Source organism: Saimiri boliviensis, chromosome 17 (assembly GCF_048565385.1).
Source record: "Saimiri boliviensis isolate mSaiBol1 chromosome 17, mSaiBol1.pri, whole genome shotgun sequence".
Taxonomy (NCBI): domain Eukaryota; kingdom Metazoa; phylum Chordata; class Mammalia; order Primates; family Cebidae; genus Saimiri; species Saimiri boliviensis.
Window position 1 is genome coordinate 35,495,418 of NC_133465.1, and position 25,304 is coordinate 35,520,721.

The window sequence follows — 25,304 nt, forward strand, 5'->3', positions numbered from 1 at the left end:
TCATAGTCAGGAAAGATAAATTGTGCATCATCAGTAAAAATTATCTTAAGTACTTGGTATTCAAGGCAAGCATAAATGAAGCAGGGACTTAAGAACTTAAATCCTGTGGGAAGCAATGTCTCTGTGTTTCTAAACTTCATGACAAGCAATAGGTCTTAAGATTTAAATTATATTCTCTGTGCCATGTTAATACTTCAAAATCAAACCAATCTATCCCCAAAGCCTGTGTGACCCCTCGAGTCACACAACTCTGCTCTGGATGCTCCTGCATTCTCTCCTCTTCTTCAGAATGTTCCTGGGCATCTCACTTGCTTTCTCCATTCTCTTGAATTGCTCTCCTGAAATTCGTAGTGCTTTGATCATCAGCAACAGTCTCCCCTTAGGAAATCTTGCTATGTTTGGCCTTCCTTACTTTGTGCAACTTTTTTTTCCCCATAGTTTTGGTTGCCCCTGCCTTTCCACTTCTCTTATCCTTTAACTGCTTCTTTCTAGGCTCTTCCTGGTTTCTCCCCTTTTCCTTAGCCCTTTGATGTGATGTTCCTTCAGAGTTTGATGTTTGGCTCTCTTTTCGCTCCACGTGTTTGCCCTTGGTATCGACTTTATCCACTTTCATGGCTCTAACTGTGAATCTTAAAACTGTGATTCTATGTCCAGCCTCCTGCTTGAGCTCGAACTTCGTTCTGTTAATCTCTACTTGAATGCCTTCCATTCCAAGTGTCCCGTAAGTACTTCTTTTATACCAAAATAAGTTTCTTCTCTCATTTCCTCAAATTTAGCTACTGGCACTGTCATGTATCCAGCCACTCAACCAAAAATCTCAGTGCATCCTTGTCTTCTCCTTTCCCCGGTTCCTCAACATTGTTTCATCCCTAAACCAAGTGGTTTCTGCTTCTAAAATGCCTCCTATAAGTTGCCCTCTTCCCCAACACTGCGATCACTCCAAAGAATGGCTTATGAATATGAACGTCAACTCTGTAGTAACTCTTTAATTGATTTTTCTGCTTGTCTCTTCATCCTTACATATAATCCTCTTAGGCTGGAGGACAGAGGCTTATGCCTATAATCTTAACAATTTGGGAGGCCAAGGCAAGAGGATCACTTGAGTTCAGCAGTTCAAGATCAGCCTGGACAACATAATGAGACCCCATCTCTGTAAGATATAAAACAAAAAATAGCTGGGTGTGGTGGCATGCCCCTACTCTCCTAGCTACTCAGGAGGCTCAGGTGGGAGGATTGCTTAAGCCTGGGGGTTCAAGACTGCAGTGAGTTGTGATCATACCACTGCACTCATCCTGGACTGTGACCCTGTCTCAAGAAAAATAATCCTCTTACTATATCCTGAATTACAGTCGAAAAATGAAGATCTAATGATTTCATTCCTTCACCTAATATCTTGTCACAGTGTCCAGTTGCTTTGAAATAAAATGAAATCTTAGGAAAGCATTTAAAGACCTTCATATCTGGTCCCAACTGTATGTTACTGTTCTAAATTCCTGCCATTTTTCAGAAGAAAGTCTTTGTTCTGTAAGTCTCTGTTACCTGATTATTTTGTGCATTTTCTGCATCTGTGTTTTGTCCTCGTCTTTCAACCTCTGCTTAGGACCTACCAAGGTCATCTCTAAATTCATTAGGAATAAGTCATCAAATACACCTGTTTTCCTGCTCCCTAAGTCCCTTACTTCTGTAAAAACAAGATTTTTTATAATATATTTTGTTTTATGGTATGTATCGCTTTCCCTTGATCATGAGACTCTTGAAAACAGGAAGTATCACTTATTTTTCTTCCTTTCTAGTATGTGGGTCTGTGCTTGGTGCATCAAGGGTGCATATTAAATATTTACAAATCAAATGCATATATATGTAAACATACATACACACACACACACACACACACACACACAAACCCCACAGAGATCCCTAAAATATTTGTCTTTCACGTGAATCTTCTTTTCTAGTCTCTTCCTTCTTAAAGCTCTCAGGCATGTTATACAATCTAGTTAGAATCAAATGATTAAGATTATATGTTAACTCAAATTGGGTCTATACCTCCTTACAAATATGTATTCTAAAACACATATATATGTTTATATATATGTATGTGTATCACGTATATGTTTTTATTTTTCAAAATGTTCTATTCCACTTACAAGCTACTAAATCTTGAAGAAGCCAAGTCTCTGAAAGTCAAATTGGGGAAGGTTTGTAATCAGAGAATAATGTTACACCTAATTTAGCTACAGAACAAGAAAGGTATGCTTGAGTGAGTTATGACAAACAGAACAAAACAAAAATGAGTAGAAAATTTGCAAAGAAATTTAGAAAGAGCAACAAATATAGGAAAATTCTGGAAACAAAAATATCTTTGGTTGCCATTGAGACAAACGTGATTACTTGCTGTGGTGGAGCTCTAAGCTGAAGGTTGAGAATCAAGGGCTGTGACTTCAGGCTACGAATTCAAGAGAACTTGCCAAAAGAAGAGCAAGGGATTAGTGGGAGTAATACTAGATCATCTGGCAAGTGATTAATGAAAAATTCTTCAGAGATACAATCTTTAGAATTTCTAAGGAAACTTCAATTTATGTTTGAAACGATTCAAGTTTTACTGAAACATGTTTTATAAAGCAAGTTTCAAGCAGAAAAGAGTGTCAGTCTTCTTGCAAAACAAAAACATAAACAAAAGCTGGTTGTAAGAAGACATGGTTCTGCTTTGGGAATTAACAGAAGGTTTTAAACAGGTAAGTCTAATTAGATTTTGTAACACTTCTGAGTTTCAAAGGGGAGGGGGCTAGGGAAGGAGAAGATTCACACCAAAGGCAAACAATTCTCCATGTTAGAATGGCCAATCTATTCTGGGCAACCAATAGTCTTTTTCCCTGTGTGTACTTCCTTGAGTTGGTAGACTCCTTTTGGCACAAAGCCACAGAAGAAAGGAATTTCTGCACACTTAAAGAGTGAAGAGAGAAACAGAGTTAGCAGGAGTCACTTTGAGAGCAACTGGGAATTCTTTTTTTTTTTTTTTTTTGAGATGGAGTTTTGCTCTTGTTGCCCAGGCTGTAGTGCAATGGTGTGATCTCAGCTCACTGCAACCTCTGCCTCCTGGGTACAAGCGATTCTCCTGTCTCAGTCTCCCAGGCAGTTCGGATTACAGGTATGCGCCACCATGCCTGGCTAATTTTTTTACATTTACTAGAGACAGTTTCATCACGTTAGGCTGGTTGCAAACTCCTGACCTCAGGTGATCCACTGCCTTGGCCTCCCAAAGTGCTAAGATTACAGGCGTGAGCCACTGAGCCCAGCTGCAACTGGGAATTCTAAGAAGATCAGCTCGGAATGGTCTCTTTGGAAAGTTGTATGTAGGTAGTTTACAAACTTAACATTAAAATCCTGAGAAAATAACTTATAAGCCAGTTCTAAAACCATAGAAAACTTAAAATGTTTAAGATAAAGATGAGAGAAGCTGTTTCTACTTAGCTCTGGGAAGAAGCAGGGCTTAATTATGCAATGGCTCATAGCAGTTGAAAATGAGCAAGAAAGGTACTTGAAAGGTAATCAAGATAATACTTGATTAGTATTAGGTATTAGTATTAGTATTCCCCAAAATTTGGCTCTGGCTCAAACTGTGATTCACTGCATTTATTTCAAGTAACCATGACTATTTTAAATGGGATTCATTGTTATTTTAACAAAAATTTAATTTTAATCTAAGTTTTATATTTTCAGAGTCATTTGGATAGGGGAGCTCTACGTGAACACCACCATTATCTGATGGCAGCTATATAAATCACAGTTCTGAAAGATGAAAAAGAAGAAGAGCCCCTGAAGACTGGCCCTGTCACCCTGAGGTCTATAATATAATGGGAAATGTCACAGATGAGTCACAGACTAGAAAAATTTACAACTCAGAAGAATTAGAGTATACAAGCAGAGAATATATATAAAGCTTAGGTAAATTTCAAGGCTTATGATGTGGATTATATAATACATCCTGTTTTAGCTGAAAACAGGCTTAAGTTGCAGGCCAGCTTTTGGAGAGGTGAAGACTATGCTAACGTAAAGGTATAAAGAAAAAAAACATGCAACAATGTCTCATTAATTTTTATTCAATTGATTAAAAAAAACCCAAAAACCTAAAACTTGCTGTTGCGCAGATTCTCCCTAAAATCTCAAATGCCTCAAAGCCTGGAATTGTTTTATCCTGTTCACACATTGGGCGAAATATACTGTAAAAGTGATGCTCTTTCTTCTGGCCCAAACATCAGCCAAGTCCTCCACTTAGCCTTGCTTGTCACTTGCCCTTAGACCCATCCATTGCTTACGCTGTTTTCTCCTGTGGCATGGCCTCCTATCCCCAAAAAACTTCTACCCCTTTATTCAAACAGTCCTGGTTCAGAGTCCTTTCCTTTTTCTAGCTTTCTCTGGCTCCCCAAGGGAATCATCCTTGCCAATTTTCCCTTAGCAATTTTAATATGTCTCATACATTGCACTTGCTTTATTGTTTTATGCCTTTGTTTTCTAGTGATCTGTCTCCTCTGTTGTCTGTAAGCTCCTGAAGGCGAGGACCATGTCTGAGTAATACCACTTTCCAAACAGCTAGCATAGCAAAGTATAGGTGGCTCAGTAAATGTTGGGTAAATACTGAATTCTTGACTTTGGAATGCTTAAAGTCTATGGTAGACAGGAATTTGACGCTGGTACAGAGAGCATAAGAAAACTGTGTCAGAATAGAGGGAAAAAAGTCGAAAGAGAATGGCAGTAACTTGTGCTGCTCAGTTCATGATTGAAATGGAGATTAATTCCTGGCCTCCAGATTTCAAGCATCCTGGTCTCTTCACTTGTCCATACTGCCTCTCAGAAACCAAAAAAACTAAAAGTGTATTTCCTATTCCCTATCAGCTCTTCGATGGAACCAAAACAGCATTCTTGCTGGCCACATTCACCCTGGCGCCTTAGCTAATGAACGGAATTTGGCTAGACTGCCCAGCCCAGCACCAGAGCATTATGAAATCTTCCTATGATCCATCTAATTGTGTAGTTTCTAACCTTTCAGGCCAATCATAGCACAAGAAGAAGAGAGAGGGAGAGAAGGATGTGCCGAGAAACCCAGACAGAGATCAAATACAGTCATTTCTAGAGATGAGAAGATGTGTCTTGCTGCAGCATAAACCCGCTCAACACTTGTGGGTTTAAATTAGGAATTGACATGAAAACTCTGGATCTGGGAATTCTGTTTAGCTCTGGCAAAATATGAGGCCGAAACTGCTTGCATTTTTTATTTTAAATTCCCTTGGTAGTCTTAGGAGCAGGGGCATGCATTACTTTCAAACAAGAATCTTTATTGTTTGCATAGCACACAGTCATCCAGTTAATTAGAAAAACATTTTTTCCCAAATTAAATTTCCCTAGAAAAACAATGATTTAAATTAAGGGCAAAAGGCTTTTTCATCATCATCATCTTCTTTTTTTTTTTTTTTTTTTTTTTTTTTTTTTTTTTTTTTTGACACCAGAAAAGCCTTCTTGCATCCACTACTTCTGAAGATTAAAAGCAAAGCTGAAATGCTGGAATCAGAAGGCTGTATTCGTTTATTTATTGGCAGGTTCTGCCATCACAAAAATAACATGTGCATATCTGCGTATTGTGTACTCTCTTAGTTTTGCTTATCATGCAATAGGGCTACACACATATACAGGTAGGGATCAGAGGTGTCTAAATGCTCAGATTTTTGAAAAATTCATAAGCTCTACCAGTAACCATAAAAAGTCTCCTCCATAGTCTGAACCATTTGCTTGTTAATTGCTCTCCTAATACTTATTATATTATGGCTCTTACCTAATTTTTAAAATTCTTTTTTTTGAGGCAAATTCTTGCTCTGTTGCCCAGGCTGGAATGCAGTGGCACAATCTTGGCTCACTGCAACCTCCACCTCCTGGGTTCAAGTGATTCTTCTGTGTCAGCAGAGAAATTTGCTGACTACTGGCTGAGACTTAAGAAAGTGATGGAGAAAATGTTAATAATGCAGACTAAGGATGTCTGTGACTGTTATAGTTATAAATTGCACAAAAAATTGAGGAAATAGTCTTTCAATACTTAAAAACTATTATTTGATTCAACAAAAAAGTTGGTTATGTCACTGACGAATGAGTGAAATTCTAAAGCAGGACTTTGTTGTTCTATTTTTGTTTTATTTTCTTAAAGTAAATAAAAATATCAACAACATTTACATGGAAACTGCACCATTCCATTAATTGCAGCCATCATTTGGCTCTAGATTCAAACGTTCAATAAAAATAAACAAAAGCATTTTGGTGGACTCAATAGGTGATAAGGAATCTACAATAAAGAGTACTGTGGATTTTATGATTATTTGTAAATTGTGTGCTACACATTGTTTCCAACAGTAAAATTTATAATAGACTCATATGCATCTATATGTCTGTATGATTATATGCATATGTATATAATTATATGCATATATAATCAATCTATCTGTATTTTTTCTTCCCAGGGAATCAGTTTTTAAGCATTTACCGTCATATCACTGTATAAATGCTAGATGATTGTTCAGGCAGACTTTGGAAGGTAGATGTATTATGACTAGCAGGTATAATGAATGTCTGAGGGGTGTAGACTTCTTGGGCATAATTTAGTTAACCTTCCGATATCAAGAGTCAAGACTTAGGTACTTACACCCCTCTAGGACACAGGAGGGACACAGTGAGGGAAGCTGTGGCAGGTCAGTTACTAAGCAGTCACCACCTGGGAGGTCTGTGCAGTGGCCAGACTCCAGGCCCAGAGCAGTACAGGAGCCCAGGTTCCCATGCACCAACTCTTGTCTAAGCCAGGGCTGGCCCAGAAACTGGCAAAGGACACAGCTTGCAGAGTGGGCATCTATGGACCTATCTGAGCAACCAGGACAGCAGTCGTGGACTGACAAGCTAAATGCTGTTCGTATGTATGGCAGGACATGCCAGGCCACTACTCCCAATAGCATAACAGATTACACCGAAACAGGACTAAACGTGCTTCATTATGATTACATTTTATTGCTATGTATAGCGATATTTTATTATACACTATTATAATATTTTATTTCATGCTGTCTGGACCTTATGAATAAGCACCTTTAGGACACTGAATAAAAGAAGGCCCACAGATCACTAACTCAAACTCTTCTACTTTCTTTTCTTCCTTGAAACCCTGCCATATCCTTGAGTAAGATGTCCAGACAGATTGTCACTTGTTTAGAGTTTTAGGAGAAACTGATCTGATAATTTTTATTCATGAAAGACGTATGAGCTTTTAGAAAACTGTAATGGGTGTAGCCAAACAATAGCAAGAACTCAAAACCCAGTGACAACTGGAAATGGGCAGGCTTGGGCTGCTAACCCCACCTCCCCTCCTTGAAAAGAGGCAGCCTCTGACAATGCTTCCACGGGGCAAGAGCTCTCCTGGAGATGTTTCCTGGGATTCTGACATTTTTGTTTTGTTTTGTTTTCAGCAGAGTAATACCGATGTTGCTTGCTTGGAGAGAGCTCCTGCAAGCGACTTTACATTCCTAAAGGAACAGAGCGAGGAAAGCATAGGATTAGCTGACTGATGTACATGGACAAAGACCAAGATATGTAGTCAGTTTACATTTTCAGCTTTCTGAATCCTGTTGGGCATTCCTGAAATTAAAATGACTAGGTACGGGTGCAAAAGCAGAAACAGTTCAACTTTCTTGCCAGATACTGAGCCTTCATTTAGAAACAGCACTCTGCTTGGCTTTTCATTCATTCACCTACTACCTCCATTGAAAAGATCTCATTTTCCTCCTTATAATTTTAAGTAATGAATCAAACTCCTTGAGGGCAGGATCAATGCCAGATTGATCTTTAGACACCCATCTCCACTTTCTCTTGTAGAAGTACAGAATCGGGGCTCAGATTGGGTGGCTTTGACTTATGTGTGGACATCAATAAGGTGAGGACAATCTTCACAGATATATTTTGCTCTCTGGGAGCTACAAAACAGGGACACTTTTGCTAAGCATTTAACTTAATTTCTGAGCCTTATTTCACATTATTCTCTGCATTTACCCTGTGCCCAGGGAGAAAAAATCATTTAATGAAAATCTACCAGCTTCTTTTGTAGAAAATGTGTCATTCATCATTATTTCTCACAATAAATGATTTTAACATTTATTCTCACAATTCCTGAAAGATGGGCTAATTCAGTAATTTAATAATTCTACCCGTTTAACATGTAGCATAACTGGGAATTAAAGCCAGGTCTGCTTAAACCCAAAACTTCCCTATCATTTCCAGAAGCTCTCAATCCTTCCCCTGGCCTCCAAGGCGTGGATGATCTGGCCTTTCTCCATCTACTAGTTTCATTTCTATAATGCTTACTTGTTTTCTTTCTGTCTCTGATTTTTAGACCCTCAAACATGCCAGACTCCTTCCTGTCTCAGGAAACTCACACATACTGTTCATTTTGCCGGAAATGCACTTTCTTCTGACTTTCGACTTTTACTTCATTATTTATTTCTTCCTTTGCTTTCAGCCATCCATGTAAATGTCAGTTCTACATGGAACCCTTCTCTGATCCCCAAGACAACCTTGGGTCCCTGGTATATCCTCTCAGAGCACCAAATACTGTCCCTTTGTAGCACAGTAATTACTGATTTATGTAATTATCTTTTATCCTGGTAAGCTCCATGAGGACAGTGACGATGTCAATTTTAGATGGCACTGTAGTCCTCAGCAGCTAGCATATGCCACAGCATGCAGAAGACCAATACATACTTTTGGATTTGGTGTTAGATTTTTTTTTTTTTTTTTTTTTGAGACGGAGTTTTGCTCTTGTTACCCAGGCTGGAGTGCAATGGCACGATCTCGGCTCACCGCAACCTCCGCCTCCTGGGTTCAGGCAATTCTCCTGCCTCAGCCTCCTGAGTAGCTGGGATTACAGGCACACGCCACCATGCCCAGCTAATTTTTTGTATTTTTAGTAGAGACAGGGTTTCACCTTGTTGACCAGGATGGTCTCGATTTCCTGACCTCGTGATCCACCCACCTCAGCCTCCCAAAGTTGGTGTTAGATTTTTTTTAAGCAGTTGCCATTAAATTTTATTTTACTTTACATTTTCAAGGTATGCAACATGATATAGTGATATTCATATACATAGTGAAATGATTACATAGTCAAGCCAGTTAACATATTCCTCTCTCACATAGCTACCTTTGTGTGTGTATGTGGTGAGAGCATCACAATCTACCTTCTTAGCAGATGTTTCCCTATATTACTAACTGAAGTCTACCTAACTATAACTTTTTACTGTTTGACTTACATTCCCCCTTTTCCCTCCTCCCACCCCATTGCTTCTGGTAACTGCTATTCTACCCTCTTTTTCTGTTTGTGACCTTTTTTAAAAAAATTAAAGATTCCATGTATAGGAGAAGTCATGCAGTACTTTTTCTGCATCTGGCTTATTTCACTTAGCATAATACCTTCCAAGTTCATCTGTATCACAAATGACGTTAGATTATTGATTAGCTAGGTGGTAGGGTTATGGAGCAGCAAATGACATGCTCTCTGACCTCAAGGAGCTTATAGTTTAGCATCATGGTCTATTTCTTACAGATGAAGACAGGAGGTTTAGAGAGATCAAGTCCATCTCAGACCAATATTTTCCCCCATCACAGTGACTCTACATTCTTTCCTTGTCAAAAACCTACTCAAGTGAAAGGCTCGTGCTCCATCAACTTCAAGTCATTCTCTCTGATGCTCCAGAATAATTTCAACTGTCATTCTTTCTGGCATCGATATACTCTACTTCATATTATAGTGATTTGTGTGCATGCATTTTCAACTCTACCAGCACAGTATATTTCAAATTGGTCTTCTATTAATTTTCTAAGTTCTATTGCTATAATTACCCTCGTTTGAGCCACTATTGTTTCACATCCATATTCCTACAACAGTTTTATAGCTGAGCTAGTCTCTCTGCCTTTATTCATTCCCCCACCAATCCGCTGACACAAGAACTATCTTTTCAAAGCATAAATCCTATCACAATACTTTCTTACATAGAAACCTTGCACTGGTTCTCTAATGCACCTGTAATAAAATCTAAACTCCTCAACAGAGTCTACAACAGGGCCTGACAAACTGGGATCTGTGGGCCAAATCCAGCCTGCTGCCTGTTTCTGTATACCCTGTGAGCTAAAAGTGGTTTTTATGTTGAAGAAAAAGCAAAATATTTTATAATGTGAGAATTATATGAAATTTAAATTCCACTCATTGGCTTACCTACTGTCTCAATGGAAGAACTGAATAGCTGCCATAGAGACCATAGAAACTGCAAAGCCTACAATATTTACTATCTGATCCTTTACAGGAAAAGTTTGCTAAGCTCCGTCCTACAAGGCATCGTGATCTGGCTCTTGGTTGTTTCTTTGAAATCCCTCTTCCGCCATCCTATCCATTTTGCTTCATCTGCATTTTCTATTTCTCAAACTCACCAAGGGGTTTCTACCAAGCCCATTTATGCCTCTCCTCTAACACACTATCTTGTTTTATTTTTATTACTTATCACTATCTGAAATTGTTTTCTTTATCTACTTGTTAACTTAAGAAAATGTGAGCTCCATGGGCTCACCTGTTGTTACCCCACTGTATCCCCAGGGCCTAGGAGAGGATCTGCACATGGTAGGCATTTAAAAAAAAATGGTGTTAAAGGAATATCTTGTCTTCCCTGGAACTTCTTTAGTGCAGACTATATATCTAACTCACTTTTGCATCTCTCACAGTGGCCAATATCTGTAGAGTAATAGTTCCAAAAATAGTTATTGAATGGATAAAACAACAGTCACTTCTCTCTCTTCCTGAGACAAAATGAAAAAAAAAAAAAAAGGCACTTGTCAGCTGGGCCCCAAGGAACCACAATGTGTGTGGCATCTTTTCTGCCTCATCTATACTCTACTGGTTGAGAGCACATTTTACGAAAAGGCCATAGGCCAGGTGCAGTGGCTTATATCTGTAATCCCAGCACTTTGGGAAGCCGAGGTGGGCAGATCACTTAAGGTCAGTTCAAGACTAGCCGGACCAATATGGTGAAACCGTGTCTCTACAAAAAACACAAAAATTAGCCAGGCGTGCTGGCAGGTACCTGTAGCCCTAGCTGCTCAGGAGGTTGAGGCATGAGAATTGCTTCAACCAGGAGGCAGAGGTTGCAGTGAGCCAAGATTGCACCGCTGCACTCCAGCCTAGGTGAAAGAATGAGACATCATCTAAAGAAAAAAAAGGAAAGGAAAGAATAAAGAAAAGAAAAAGGGGCCATGGATTCTAGTATAGTTCTCAGAGAACAGTTACTATGGGGATATCAAGTGTCCCAGTGAAGGGCATTTCTAGCTGATGCTGAATTAGGCCAGGTATTTTCTGATAACGGGGAAGAACCATTGGCAAAGGATGGGGTTAGTAGTTTTTCCTAAGAAAATTGCTCCAATTATTTTAAAAATAATCACCTTTTAAGATATAGCATGTAATAATGTCACAAAAAGTGAACGGTAAAATGAAAATCCTGAAACAATCACAACCACAGTGGTTTATAGGAGCTAACACTTGGTAATCTTTGGAAGATGCTGGGAGACCATCTATTAATATTTACTAGAACCTTGTGCTTTAGTTATAAATATTTCGTTTTTTGTTTTGTTTTGAGAGGGAGTTTCACTCTTGTTGCTCAGGCTGGAGTGCAGTGGCGTGATCTCAGCTCACTGCAACCTCTACCTCCCTGGTTCAAGCCATGCCCCTCTTCAGCCTCCAGAGTAGCTAGGAATACGGGCACCCACCACCACGCCTGGCTAATTTTTTATAGTTTTAATAGAGACAGGGTTTTATCATGTTAGCCAGGCTGGTCTTGAACTCCTGATCTCAGCTGATCCACTTACCTTGGCTTCTCAAAGTGCTAGTATTACAGCCGTGAGCCACCATGTCCGGCCATAAATTTTCATTTAATCCTCCTAACACTCCTATGTGGTAGGTAATGTTCTCCTCATTTTACAGATGAGGAAACTGAGACTCAAAACTTTTAAGTAACTAGCTCAGGTCCACACCGTCCATTAATGCAGAGGCTGGTTTAGAACCCCTGTCTGCCTTATCTGCCTCCCAATTCCATATGGGGAGAAAGTAATAAATGGATTAATAGCCATTTTCAGGTCTTTTTGGTTAGAGAAAGCTCTACTATGTAAAGCTCAGATAGTCTTTGAGATATGACTTTTGCTGACTGAACCTAAGGCGGGGGCTCCTGGTTGGCACCTCTGTCCCCTTTCCCCAAGGGCCAGGATTGTCTCTAATACTGTGACTTCCTTGTTATGCATTTCAAGAGGGAGACAGGCTTGGGGGCAGTGACCACCAAGCAGAACAATGGGTTGTACTGATGCTGGGGGCTATGAGTCTCATGAAGGTGTTCTGTATTTTCATATCAGCTACATGTGGCAATGGTGGCCAAGATAAGTACCGAGTAAAAGAAAGAAAGAAATAAACAGCAATGTAAACAGTCACAGAAGACTCATGTACATTGCTGGCCCATAATGGAGCCTGGTTCGTGTTATGCAGTCTTACTGGTGCCAAGTCTTTCTCCTCCTCCCCCTCTAATAGCCTACTCCAAGCACTCCCAGTTCTGGATAAGGTTCATATCTTTTAGTCACCTGCTTCTCTCTCCTCTGGCTAGAGACATGTAAGCTGAGGTCAGAGACAGGATGGAAGATCGGGGAACGAAACAACGCCAAAGTAGCAGTGGGTCCTCAGGACCCAAAGGAATTTGTGGGGAAATAAAAATAAATAAGAAAAGAAAGAACCAGACCACCTTGGAAGGCCAGCCCCCCCCACCCCACACCCCCGTCTTCTTCCCTCTGTGTCTCACTAAAAAGAATGTGCTATTTCGGGCTTTTTTCTTCTGTATTTGTTTTCACATTCTCCTGTAAATTACTCAACAAGGTGCCTTACTGATCCTGAAAACTCCAATCTTTAGATTTTCACGTCAAGTCAAGAAGCTTGCACAGCTTCCCAAGGAAACAAAGGGCCTTCTCCTCCATTCCCAGGCTCAGGTTCTGCTTTTGTGATGATCAGACTGGCTGATGTCGAGACATAAATCTCCGTAAGTTCCTATGGGAGTTCTTTTTTGGGGGATTCTCAAATAGGCTTCAGCAGATCAAAGAAAACCCTTTATGTTATAAGCAAGATATGTGGATTTTTTTCAGATCCCTGTGAAAGATTAAACATCTCAACATACATCGCATATCCTAGCAAGGGGTATTTGAACGACCTGATTACTTTTCTTGGGAAAGTGCTATAGTTATCTCTATTTTGTTTGTTGCCTTTGGTTTCTGCATATCTACTTGCATGTGATATCTCTAAATTTTCAACAGTCACAAAACACAGTTAAAACAGCAGCTTTGACCTAAAGTGCATAATGTTGAATATTTTCCAGCTCATCTGTTTAACTGGTAGATTGACTCATACATGCCTTTTATTTTGGTCCATGACGACAGCTGGCACATAGTAGGTATCCAATGAAGATGTCTTAAATCAATGAATGCAGCTGTTCAATTAGTAAAGAAAACTGTCACATTGACAGTTGGAAAGGAGGAACAAGACTGCTATTTGCAAATATTCAAAAGAGGTCACCCACTGTGGGGAGGAGAATGTGGTCGAAAGAAAGGAACTCCTCGGATTTTGAAAAGTTTTACATATTTTAAAGTAACCAGTGTGGGACAGGAAAGTCATTGATCATGATTAAATCTTAGGAGTCAAGTACTTGGCCCATAGACAGTAGAAAAGAGAATTATGTGGACTCATTGGAGGAATATATACACAATAGATTCTAAATAAACATAATTGAATTTTTTGAATTTTGTGTTTTTTGGTTGAATACTCAATACCAAGCTAATGCTGGTACATTCAGAATAAAAAATCAAATCCAACTTTAAATATAGTGCTGAGTGTCTGACTGATTTATCAGACCTAATTCATACCCTTCTAGGGACTAAGCAATGTTTTAGGGATGTAAATATGAATAAAGCCCAAATCTTATCCTACAGACAGTAACAGTCCAGTGGTGGGGGGTGAGACAGTCAAGTCAATGTAAGATTATAATACAATCTAATGAGATTAATGATAGAGGCAAGCTCAGATTGGGCTTGCCCTAAACAGTCTGGCAGGGAGTGGTTGGGGATAACTTGGTAGATAACTTGGTGGATAACTTGGCTGGCTCCTGGCAGACTTCTGAAGGATATATAGGAAGGAGTTGCTAAAGGCATTCCAGGCAGAGGTTACTGTGTGTGCAAAGGCACAGAGTCATGGTGTGGTCAGGGAATTGCAAGACAGTTACAAGGAACGGGAGAAGACATGGGAGTGAGATGGGAGTGTAACTTTAGAGATAAGAGGAGACAGGAGACAGGAGCTCAGGGTCATGATAAGAAGTACCAACATTATTTGAAAGCATTTTGGAGTTCTTGAAAGATCAGGCCATTATGTGATCAGATTTGCATTATAGGAAAATTACTCTTGTATTTTGTAGCAGGAAATTGGAGAGAGTCAATGCTGTAGTTAAAGAGACCAGAAAGACATTGGTGCTATGATCTATGTGAGATGTGGTACAGCTCATTGTGGATATTATCTCTACCTTTGAGGAAACTTCCTGACTTTCTGTTACCGCTCAAAACCAGCTTTTCCTATTTATTGAGGCATCTGTGAGCCAAATTTATACGTAAACCCAAATATTAGGCATCGCAGCATCACAAGCTCTCATAGGAATGGTGAATACAGGAGTTCAGCTATTTTTTTTTTTTTAAACTAAGACCTATTAGCAACAGTGTATACTTAATAATTTCCAAATCAAATATCGTGGTCATATAAAAAACCATGCTCTCTCTCCAGGTGTATGTAACAGGTCTCAGCTTTACTCAAAGTTCAATTGCAAACAGTAATAAAAACATTGACATCTCATTGCTCATTTAATATTTATGTAGCTGTCACCATCTCAATTCTACACATTCGAAACCTCAGAGTTGGTCGGAGTTGAGGTGAGCTGAAATCCCCTTTGACAGTAGGTTTTTTTGGGGATGCTTTCATCCTTAAAAAACTTTCAAAACAACACTCAGATAGTGGCAAGAGATCAAAGAAATGCTGTGTTAGCACAGAGGCTGCTGAAACTGTTATTTCCCCCAGAAAAGTTTTCCATTTCCAGAGAATAAAGTAGATCAGTCTTATTAGGGGTTGGAGCAAATACTCCGTCAGGCAAAAGCAGACCCAAGTCCAGCCAGATATACATTCATAGTTTCCTCTGCAAGGAATCCAAGAGATACGTGGAAGAAGAAGCAACCAAGGAGGGAAAGACTGGGGCTGATTGTTTACTTCTCATTGCAAGCGTAACACCTTATGGTTCCGTAACATTTTTAGTTTGTGACAACTTCTTCCACATTTTTCTCCTTTGATTTTCACAACCCTGTATTTTTCTCATTTTAGAGGTGAGGTCAAGGCTTTGCCAGACTGAGAGCACACACTGGGAATAAATGTGAGGTCCAGATTTCAAACCCAGGTCCGTCTGGGTTCAAAATGCAGTGCCTCTTTCTCACACAGTTTAATGAAACTTCAGCATGTACTCAACAGTGAGGAAAATAGCACTTGTAGAGAAGGAATCATGGAGGCACACAGGTCTGTAAGTTCTCATTTTGAGTAAGTCTGAGGGTCAGTACAGTTCTATGGATCAGTGAAGTCCGGTGATGAAGGGTACAGCTTTATGTCTTTAAGGGTCTCACCCCTTGGTGCACCCACCTGCTACTCTGCAGGGCTCTGGAAAAATCTGCAGCAACCACATTTAGAAGGACTTTCACCAGTTGCTTCAAGCGTAAAACTGTGAGACTACATTCTCCTTATTACTTAGGTTCTTCACCTTCAATAGTAGCAATTACTACATTTTAATGACACTTTTCAGTTTTAAAAAACCTTTATGTACTCAAGTTTCTACATATAAAGCCAATACATTACTGAGTATCTTTAAGATTGGTGGGTGACAGGTATATAAACCTAAATAAGAAACTACCTTTGCCCTAGAATCATCACAGCCTAGCAGGCAGACGGATAAAGATACAGACAGTTTCAGTAAAATGTGATGCTCCCTACGACAGGCACATGAGCAAAGTGCTGCTGAAGCGGCAATGACCAACAAAGTTGGGGCCGGGAGGAAGAGGGGAGAAGGGAAGGTAACATTTGGTCTGGGTTTTGAAAATTGAGTAGGATTTTACTCAATCTTGGGGCGTTTCAGGGAGAGAGAGTGAGAGCTGGAAAAGTTGGGCCAATCACGTGAAAGATGGATGTTTGGCAGAAGAGGAAGAAGAGAAAAGCAAGAAGTGGGGGCTGAGGGATGGGTTGATCTGCGAAAGGTCTCGTCTGCAATGCCGAGGGTTCGTTTTTATCTCGTGGGGAGCCAGTGAAGATTTATGAGCAGGGGAATGAAGTGATCAATTCCTGGTTTAGGGAGGGTCATTGGAGACATTTAAATCTTACAAGATCTACTGTTCTTACTCATATTTCAAAGCAGTTAGCTGCTTCTCATACTGTTTCAAGGACTTCACCCATCACTAGCTAGTAGGGGTAGGAATCACTAGAACTAGTTGAATAACCTCTGACTTCAATTCCTACTGATACCATGTATCTGGGTGATGCTCGGTCCCAGCCTATTTGCTTTCTGTAGACCAGGCATCCCCAAACTATGGCCTGCGGGCCACATGCGGCCCCCTGAGGCCATTTATCCGGCCCCCTGCCGCACTTCAGGAAGGGGCACCTCTTTCATTGGTGGTCAGTGAGAGGAGCATAGTATGTGGCGGCCCTCCAACTGTCTGAGGGACAGTGAACTGGCCCCCTGTGTAAAAAGTTTGGGGATGCCTGCTGTAGAGCCTTTGGTCTGTAATATTTGGGGTGATCTGCCCAGCTCATTCACTAACAACACTACACAGATAACCTAGATTTACCATGAAGAATGGCCCTACATGAGAACAGTGACATTTCTACACATTTTTTTTTTTTTTACTTCGATTTAGTTACTAAAAGGAATCTCCTTAGAATAATTGCTGGATGGTGTTGACAAAAGTTTGAATCACATCATCTGACTACAGTTGTGTTGACAGCAGTCCCTAGAGAACTCCGCTGCAGAGACCAGTGGTTGCTTTTACCCTCCCAGGGCAGGACCAGGACTGTGGAGACCCAAACAATTAGAGTTCCAGGTCAAGCTCATGGTATGGCAAAAGCTAGAGTCCACGCAGAGTTAAAAAAAAGTTATGCTGCCTTGGCCATCTTCTTTATGAAACAAATTCCTCTACTTTTTTTTTCAGCGGAAAATGCTCAAAGATTTTTAGCATTGGGTCAAGGGTGAAATCAAGAATTCTGGGGAATCATAATGGTCACCACAATAATTTATTTCAAATTATTTTGAATAGTAAGGTTTATCAAAATGTTCATTCACATCTGAAGGGTTAAAATAAAAAAAAAAGTAATGAGGATCTTGTTCTTCAAAGTTTTGAATTTCAAAAAGCATTTGTGAACACTGGATACTGATTATCTAAAAATTTTAGTAGCACACACAGAGAAGAAGTAGTTGAAGTGTGTGTGTGTGTGTGTGTCTGTGTGTGTGTCTGTGTGTGTGTGTGTGTGTGTGTGTGTGTGTGTGCCTGCATCTGTGTGTGTGGTGGGAGCAGGGGTGGGGGTTTGGCTAAATGCTGCCTGGGGCTCGAGAATGAAGAAATGAAAGTTTGTTTATTTACTGTATCAAAAAATCTGGTATAAAACTACACAGCCCAATAAGGCTAGGAAAATCAATTTATAAGTAAAAGGCCAAGGAAATCCGATAAAACATTTAATTGTGACAGACGTAAGTACCATGTATTAGCAAGGTGCAGTGTGAACATGTTGCAAAGAAACTCACTTTTAAAATGCATAATTTATGCATGAATTATCTGACTAATATTAGGAGACACATAGTTTTAACATTGTATATACATTTGGATAAAATAAGTTTTTATTTTCAGAAGACTCTGGAAATATCTGATTTTTCTAAGTATACTCATCATTTCACCCATTGAGAGGGATAAAAACACAGGTGAAACTGGTAGATCTGACACATGTCTTTCAAAAAGAAATGTGGTATCACCCATGGAAAAAGCATAAATGTTACAAAAGGTTATATCCCCCCTTAGCTTGTGTCCCAGAGGCATGCTAAGATCAGTTCTTGACTCTGCTTTCAGATATTTTCCATGTACATAAAGACAGAATATATTCTGATGAACCAGAGTGTTATGTTTCCTCATGAGTAAAATGAGGTGATATTTGACTGATTGGGTTGTTAAATGACATAATGATGTGAAAAATCCTTGATAAACTTTTAAAAAGTCTGCAAATTTTAACGGATTACAGTATCCTTAATCTGGACTCTGTGGACCTCTAGAAAATCTAAAGCTTGCTTTCAGAGTGTTGCAGACAAAATATACAGGGTACGTGTATTAATGCATTTTTACAATTTGCTTTGTTTTGTATTTTTCCTAGGCAGACAAAGCCATGATGGCCAGGAGTTTCTAAAACGGAGAGTGATGCCAAAGAGGTTTAGTTTCGGCATTTAGAGCCTAGCGCCATTTTCTTGTGCTTGTGCCCTCATTCATTGAATGAGCGCCAGCCGAATGGGAGGAGGAAGATTGTGACGTAGTTACTTGTCCTTGGGACCCTCTGATTCCCTTTTTCTAGACCTCTCTCCCTGTTCTGGCCTTCATCCAGAACCAGCATACACTTCACCCAGTGCCTATGTGTTCCTCATTGAGGCATCTCATTCCTCTAACTAAGCCTACTGTCTTGCACTATTGTGCCAAGTTTCCAAAATTACTTTCCATCATCAAAACTCTAAACCCAGGTATCACAGAGGGAAGTTACACTTCTAACTAAAAATTAAAGATACATCTAATGATAAATTACTTTATATCAAAGTGTGATTAATGCTAAGGGCAGAAAGACATGCCTAAGACCATTTTCATTTTTCGTATTTTAATTACTTATTTGTTTTCACCCACCACAGATATTTTCATTTTAAAAGAAGTCAGAAGGAGCAACATAGAATATTAATTTCTGCCACAGTTTCCAGGTTTTCCTCTTTTGCAGCACACATAATGGATTATGGGTTCCCCTACATGCTGAATTCCCATTGATGTATCCAGGGTTATGCACAATTACCTGCAACGTAGGTATAATCCCACCACTTTCTTTTTTTTTTTTTTTTTTTTTTGAGACGGAGTTTCACTCTTGTTACCCAGGCTGGAGTGCAATGGCGCGATCTCGGCTCACTGCAACCTCCGCCTCCTGGGATCAGGCAATTCTCCTGCCTCAGCCTCCTGAGTAGCTGGGATTACAGGCACGTGCCACCATGCCCAGCTAATTTTTTGTATTTTTTAGTAGAGACGGGGTTTCACCATGTTGACCAGGATGGTCTCGATCTCTTGACCTCGTGATCCACCCGCCTCGGCCTCCCAAAGTGCTGGGATTACAAGCTTGAGCCACCGCGCCCGGCCTAATCCCACCACTTTCATACTAAAGATAGTATATCAGAATGCAAGGGAGTAAAAGTAATATTACAAAAATAACCTTGAGTTACCCATAACATTAAAAACAAAAGAAATAGTTTGTCAACGTTGGCACTCCAACTTTAGTATCAAACCATTATTTAAATTACTTGCCATGGACCTCATAGGTGATAATCACAGCCTGGTGTGGTCCACAGCAATGTGGAGACTATCTATTAACATAGTAGAGGTGTGATCTTACTTTTTTGGATGGGGGCTGGAATCACTTTAAGAGAGCAGGTTCTGTAGTGCTCCTCAAATTATATGTATTCCTTCATTCATTTTCCATCCATCTATTCATCTATGCAGCCACTTATTTATTCAGTCTAGATGTTGGGAAGAGGTAGAAAGGTATGCCATGCAGAGGGAATGGCGTTAAGGCATGAGCGTCTATGAGATTATATATACCAAGGTAATATGAGTTGCTTTGGAGATTTGGCCATAGACTGCAGGATAAGTGGTGGGAGATGAAGCTGGAAAGATATGGGGAACCAGGTTGTTAAAAGAGGGCCTGTCTGTTAAGGACTGTGGATTGATGTAGTCATTGCCCCGTGAAGCTGGTTACGCTTAAAGGAAATCCATATACAGAACAAAATCAGATTCTTGAATATCTTTCTTTCTCTTTCACTTTCTTTCTTTCTTTTCTTCCCTTCTTCCTTCCTTCCTTTCTTCCTTCCTTCTTTCTTTCTTTCTTTCTCTCTTTCCTTCCTTCTCTCTTTCTTTCTTTCTCTCTCTCTCTCTCTCTTTCTGACAGGGTCTCTCTCTGTTGCTCAGGCTGGAGCATATAGCTCATTGTAACCTATAACTCCTGTGCTCAAGCTATTCTCCCTCTTGAGTAACTAGGCCTCGTGAGTGGCTATGCTACAGTAGTAGGTACTATAGGTATATGCCACCACGGCCGGATAATTTTTCTGTTTTTTATTTTTTGTGGAGATGGGATCTTAACTAGGTTGCCTAGGGTGGTTTAGAAATTTTGATCTCAAGTGGTTCTCCTGTCTTGACCTCCCAAAGTGCTAGGATTACAGGCATGAGCCACTATACACTACCCAAATGTACATCTTAACATCATGGCCAGGGTTATGGAGAGGAAAGGCCAGTGGGCTGCTCCCATCCACTGACTCGTGGTTGGCCAACTGCCTATAGATTCTGACCTGATGAGTTGGTTCCCATGGTCTACTCAGTTAAAAATGCAGAGATCTAAGGGCTGAGGTGTGAACCTCTGAACCCAATAGAAGTAGCAAAGACCTAAGAGTTCTCAGCATGTCACTCTAATCCCCAGGCTTCTCTTGTTAAGAATGCTTAACTTCTGCAAACTTAAGAAATCTCACCTCAGTTCTACAAATTGCTCAAACCCTGGGCAAGGTGCGTTAACCCCTGAAGTTCCTAGTTTAGGCTTCAGACTCTCTGTGGTTTCTTGTGATTTTTTTTTTTTAACTTAGAAAGTAGTATGGAATAGGGGAAACAGAATGAATTGGGAGTCAGGGGTCTTGCATTTTCGTCCTGGCTCCGCCAAATAATTTTGTGACCTTGAGAAAATCCCTTCACCTTTCTGGGTCTCAGTTTCCTCAGTTTTAAAGGAATAAATTGGGCCAGATAATCTCTGCTTTTATCTTGTTATTAAATTCCAGAATCCTGGAATTTTCTTTTATTATTTATCGCATACATTTTAAATGACTGCTAGTGTTTTATGATTTTATTCTAGCTTTTAAAGATCTCATCACACTGCCATTTTAAATAAAACTACAAATATTGATTTATACATTTTTATTTTTATTTTACTCTTTTCATCATTCTGTATTACTCTTACTCTTTTAAAACAAAGGGGCTTCTCTTAAAATCATTTTAATCCCAGTTTTTTTTTTAAAAAAAACTATTACAGGGTTTTGATTTTCCAGAATTATATCAGGCAATATGAGCAAAAAATCCATGAGGCCAAATTTTTATCCTCTGATCTCAAAGAACATCAAACCAACACAAACACATCCTTCACCTTTGTTAATTCCTTACCAAATAACAAAGAATTTATCACCACAGTGTCAAATAGATTCCATTGTTTAATGTGGAAGAACAAAATATCAGGAAATAAAGGGAGGTCTTATTTAAAAGGATGCCTCTAGAAACCATTTAATAATTATGACACGTCAATTTACTTTAAAATCCTGGGGAAGTTTTGCCAAACTATTTCTGTTGGATAGTAGAAGACCCCTCAAATAAAAGTTGCAAGAAATTAGATTCCCTACCCCTGACTAATAAAGCAAACAGAGTATATTCTGATTCAAGAAAACACTCATGGGCCACGTGCGGTGGCTCAAGCCTGTAATCCCAGCACTTTGGGAGGCCGAGGGGTGGATCACAAGGTCAAGAGATCGAGACCATCCTGGTCAACATGGTGAAACCCTGTCTCTACTAAAAATACAAAAAATTAGCTGGGCATGGTGGCGCGTGCCTGTAATCCCAGCTACTCAGGAGGCTGAGGCAGGAGAATTGCCTGAACCCAGGAGGCGGAGGTTGTGGTGAGCCGAGATCGCGCCATTGCACTCCAGCCTGGGTAACAAGAGTGAAACTCCGCCTCAAAAAAAAAAAAAAAAAAAAAAAAAAAAAAAGAAAGAAAACACTCATGTAGAAAAGATGAAGCCTCCCAGAAGTGCTCATCCTCCTGTGTGAATAAAACTGTCTTAAGACCTAACAACTTAAAGAAAGGAAAAGAAGGTGGACTTCAGAGAGTTCTAGTAGGTGTCCAGTTATAACACAGGGCAAAGAAAATGGAATGTCTAGAGTGATGTCAGCAACATGATGGAGTAGGAGGCGCCTGCTTATCCCTCCTCCCACAGACACACTGAATAAACACCTACACATGGATCAGTCCTCTTTAGAGAAAGCCAGACCCAGTTGAAAGACTCCTGCACGCTTTGTGACTGAGAAAATATCCACATCAAAATGGGGAGGAAAAAGGCAGATACATTCATGCACTAATCCTTCCTTGGGCACAGCTCCTTAAACTTGGGGATAAAATCCCAACTCCCAGCTTCTTCCAGAGAGAACAGGGACTTGTACCATACATATAGTGCCTGATCCTACAGTCCCTGCTGCAGGGCTTGACTCTTAAGTCACCCTGCTTAAGGAACACCAGGACAGGGCATCAAAGGATTTCCTACAAACACAAAGAACAAAGGGATTTTAAATTTATGTATTTTAAGAAACTTCTGTGGGTACCATAGTACGTGTAAATATATTAACGGCACACAAGAGATACCCTGATACAGGCATGCAATGTGAAATAATCACATCACAGAAAATAGGGTTCCATCCCTTCAAGCATTTACCCCTTGTGTTATAAACAATCCAATTATACTCCTAGGTATTTTAAAATGTAAATTTAAATTATTAATGACTACAGTCACCCTGTTTGTCTATGAAATACTAGGTCTTATTCATTTCTTCTACCTATTTTTATATTGTACCCATTAGCCATCCCCACTATCCCCCCACAACCTCCCACTACCCTTCGTAGCCTCTGGTAACAATTCTTCTATTCTCTATCTTTATGGGTTTAATTGTTTGGATTTGTAGCTCCCACAAATAAGTGAGAACTTGTGAAGTTTGTCTTTCTGTGCCTTATTTCATGGAACCTAATGACTTCCAGCTCCATCCATGTTGTTGCAAATGACAGGATCTCATTCTTTTTCATGGCTGCATAGTACTCCATTGTGTGCATGTGCCACATTTTCTTTGTCCAATCATCTGTTAAAGGGCACTTAGATTGCTTCCAAATCTTGGCTATTGTGAATAGTGCTGCAAAAAGCATGGGAGTAAAGATATCTCTTTGATATACTGATGTTCTTTGTTTTGTATATATGTCTAGCAGTGGGATTGCTGGGTTGTATGGTAGCTCTATTTTTAGTTTTTTGAGGAATCTCCAAATTGTTCTCCATAGTGGTTGCAAGAGTTTATATTCCTACTAACAGCATTCAAGGATTTCCTTTTCTCCACATCCTCACTAGCATTTGTTATTGCCTGTCTTTTGGATAAAAGCCATTTTAACTGGGGTGAGATGATATCTCATTGCAGTTTCGATTTGCATTTCTCTGATGATCAGTGATGTCCTGCACCTTTTCATGTGCCTGTTTTCCATTTGTATGTCTTCTTTTGAGAAATGCTTATTCAAATCTCTTACCCATTCTAAAATCAAATTATTAGATTTTTCCTGTAGAGTTGTTTGAGTTCCTTATATATTCTGGTTATTAATCCATTGTCAGACGGGTAGTTTGCAAATGCTTCTCGCATTCTGTGGGTCATCTTTTCACTTTGCTGATTGTTCCCTTTGTTTTTTAACTTGATGTAATCCCACTTGCAAATTTTTGCTTTGGTTGCCTACGCTTGTGGGATATTACTCAAGAAATTTTTACTTACACCAATGTTCTGGAGATTTTTCTCCAGTGTTATCTTGTAATCATTTTATAGTTTGAGGTCTTAGAATTAAATCTGTAATCCATTTTGATTTGACTTTTGTTTATGGTGATAGAAAGAAGCCTAGTTTTATTCTTCTGCATATGAATATTCAGTTTTCCCAGAGCCATTTATTGGGGAGACTGTTCTTTCTCCAATTTTGTTCTTGGCTTCTTCATCGATAATGAGTTTACTGTAGGTGTATGGATTTGTTTCTGGGTTATCTATTCTATTCTATTGGTCTATGTGTCTGTTTTTATGCCAGTACCATGCTGTTTTGATTACTATAGATCTGTAGCATAATTTGAAGTTACGTATAGGGATTCCTCCAGTTTTTTTTCTTTTTGCTCAGGATAACTTTGGCTATTCAGGGTCTTCTTTAGAATTTTTTTTTTCTATTTCTATTAAGAATGTCATTGGTATTTTGATAGGGATTGCATTGAATCTGTAGATTGCTTTGGGTAGTATGGATATTTTAACAATATTAATTCTTCCAACCCATGAACATGGGGTATGTGTTCTCTGTAATTTCTTTCATCCGTGTTTTATAGTTTCTATTGTAGAGATCTTTCACTTTTTTTTGGTTAATCCATAGTATTTCATTTTACATGTGGCTATTACAAATGGGATTACTTTTTAAATTTCTTTTTCAGATTAGTCACTGATGGTATGTAGAAATACTACTGATCTTTGTATGTTGATTTTGTATCTTGCAACTTTATTGAATTTATCAGTTTAACAGTATTGTTTTTTCTGAGTGTAAAGTCTTTAGGTTTTACCAAATATAAGATCGTATCATCGCAAACAAGGATAATTTGGCTTCTCCCTTTCCAGTTTGAATATTTGTTTCCTTCTATTGTCTGATTGCACTAGCTAGGACTTCCAGTACTATGTTGAATAACAGTGGGCATTCCTTCCATGTTCCAGATCTTATAGGAAAGGATTTCAGTTTTTCCCCATTCAGTATGGTGCTAGCTGTGGGTCTGCTATATATAGCTCTTATTATGTTGAGGTATGTTCCTTCTATACTCAATTTTTTGAGGGTTTTGTTTTGTTTTGTTTTGTTTTTGAGACAGGGTCTCACTCTGTCACCCAGACCAGAGTGCAGTGATGTGATCTTGGCTCACTGAAACCTCTGCCTCTCAAGCTTAAGTGATCCTCCCATCTCAGCCTTCAGAGTGAGTAGCTGGGACCACAGGTGCATACTACCACACCTGGCT

General features: G+C 39.5%; 1 protein-coding gene across 2 annotated transcripts in view; it reads right to left on the reverse strand.

Annotated features, from left to right (window-relative positions):
- ANKFN1 (ankyrin repeat and fibronectin type III domain containing 1) overlaps positions 1-25,304 on the reverse strand; it is a 439,591-nt gene that overhangs the window by 83,163 nt on the left and 331,124 nt on the right. The gene's annotated exons all lie outside the window — the stretch shown is intronic.